The 2,434-nt window shown below is 30.5% G+C and overlaps 1 long non-coding RNA gene across 1 annotated transcript; it reads left to right on the forward strand.

Annotated features, from left to right (window-relative positions):
- Positions 1 to 572: 572 nt before the first annotated feature.
- On the forward strand, positions 573 to 2,088 carry LOC128296566 (uncharacterized). Its single transcript, XR_008287198.1, has 2 exons — positions 573 to 725; positions 1,742 to 2,088. It is a non-coding gene; the product is annotated as an uncharacterized LOC128296566 (long non-coding RNA).
- Positions 2,089 to 2,434: the final 346 nt, after the last annotated feature.

Consider the following 2,434-nt stretch of genomic DNA (forward strand, 5'->3'; position numbering starts at 1 on the left):
ATTAAAAATTTTCAAAGCTACAAGGTTCACACAGCCAGGAGACACGCCCGTGCCTTAGACTGTGTAGGCATTCGAAATAGGAACACACAGCCGTGTCCCAGCCCATGTCCATACCCGTATAACTCTCTGACTTGGGTCACACAGCCAAGCCACGCACCCTTGTGCCAGACTGTATGCCCTTTCAAAATGGCCTCGCATGCCCGTGTACTAGCCGTGTGTCTCTGTAACGACCCAAAATCCTTGGGCACCAGAAAAGTGTGTTATCGGGCCTCCGTCTTAGTGAAATAAGTTCGAAAATAATTATTAAAAAAATATTTATGAGTCTAGTAGTGTGTTTAATTAGGTTTTAATTAAGTAAATTTAGCTTAATTTAGAGTAATTAGTAAAAAGGATTAAATTGAATAAAGGATGAAAGTTAAATTGTAGATTAAAAGAAAATGAAGAGGACCAAAATGGAAAATAGACCATTTAGTATAGTTGAGGCGGCAAACAAAGAAAAAAATCTAAAGATTTCTCTAGATTATTATTGAATTATAAATTATAAATTATTATTAACTATTATTATTAAATAATATTATACATATATGTATATAAAACAAATGAAGAAAAAGAAAAAAAAAGAAACAAAGAAGAATAAGAAACAGAGAGCATTCGAAAAACAGGGGAAGAAAAGGGAAAGAAAAGAAAAAGGGAAAATTGAGATTTTGAAGCTTCAAACTTATTTGGTAAGCTAAATTTTGTCCTTTTCTCTTAATTTTGATGTTTTAAAAGCTTTAGAACAAAGTTTTGATGAAATTAAGTTGATATTTTGAAAGTTATTAGATTTCTAAATATTGTTCATGTTGAATAAAAAGATGAATTAGGGGTTAAATTGATAGGAATTCAAGTTAGAAATGAAGTAAGGATTGAATTGCAAAGTAAACTATAAGTTTTGTGTTTTAGGGACTAAATTGAGGAAAATTCGGAATTAAGAAAATATGTTGAAAATTTAATAGTTAAATTTGAATTTAAATGAAATTTGAATAGGAATAAGGTGTGAATTGGTGTTATAAATTTGGTTATTAACATTTTACATCAAAACAGTTTTGGGAAGTAGCAATAGTCTGATTTTGAAAATTCACTAAAAATTGTATAAATTGAACTAGAGGATGAAAAAAATATGTAATTAAAACTTATTGAGTCTAGTTTCTTATAGTATAAATAGTGTAAGCAATGAATTGATGAATCAAGAGATATTTGAAATTTTGTAAGACTGGTTCGGGGTGATTTCGAGATGCCCTGTTTTAAATTTGGAAAATCATTAAAAATTGTACAAAAATTATTATGGAGTGTAATTTATATATGTGAACTCCTTAATGAATCTAGTTTCAAAATAAATAAACAAGAACCTTGTTCGAGTTCTGTACAATGAGATAATTTATTTTTAGTAGAGAGAGGTCAGAACTGTCAAATGAAATAACAGGGGAGTATTTAACTAATAAACTGTACTAAATGACTAGACCAAAAATTTTGGAAATTTTATGGTTAGAAGATATATGAGTCTAGTTTTAAGGAAAATTTACGGATATTAATTTGGAGTTTCGTAGCTCAAGATATAAATAATTTAGTAATAATGACTCAAGTAGACAGCTTAATGGTGAAATTATATATATACATTAAAAATGGTTAAATTTGCATGTTTAGGCCCATGAATTAAATTGAATCATGTTGTATTGATGATTATAAATTATTATTTTCGTAGCCAACAAAGAACCTGAAGCATCAGCATCGAAAGGAAAGGAGAAAGTCATCGAGGACTAAAACGGGAGAATTACGGTGTGTATTACTATAATTTGAATTTTAATTATTATTGATTGCTGAATTTTTTATTGTTATGTATGGTAAGTAAGACTTGAGGTAAGTATGTGAAATTGATATGAATATTGAGTGAAAATGAAAGTGATGCAAATTGAATCAAATTGAATTGAATAAGTGAATTATGGAATATGTAATTATTTGAAAAGTGTATTGATTGAAAAATGATTGGTGATTTGAATTGTGAATTGAAAGTGATATAGGATTGAGAAAGTGAATTGAATACCCTATTAACTAGTCGGGCTGAGTCGGATATAGTTGGCATGCCATAGGATTGGAAGTGTTCAGGGATACTTCGACCTCGAGTCGATGAGACACTGGGTGTCACTATATTTCTTCGGATAGATTCGATAAGGTACTGGGTACCAACTTTACTTGACTAGGCCGATGAGACACTGGTGTCAATTATTACTTGAACTATCCGATGAGGCCTGGGTGCCATATTGGTGTGTTTGGTTGGATCCGTGTATCCGCCAAAGTCCGAAATTACGTTAATAGGGTGAAAAATTGAAATGTGAATTTGAGGCATTGAAATGAGAAGAATTACGAATTGAAATTGGAATTGTGATAATAAGAGAAA

The sequence above is a fragment of the Gossypium arboreum genome, chromosome 8 (genome assembly GCF_025698485.1).
Source record: "Gossypium arboreum isolate Shixiya-1 chromosome 8, ASM2569848v2, whole genome shotgun sequence".
NCBI lineage: Eukaryota > Viridiplantae > Streptophyta > Magnoliopsida > Malvales > Malvaceae > Gossypium > Gossypium arboreum.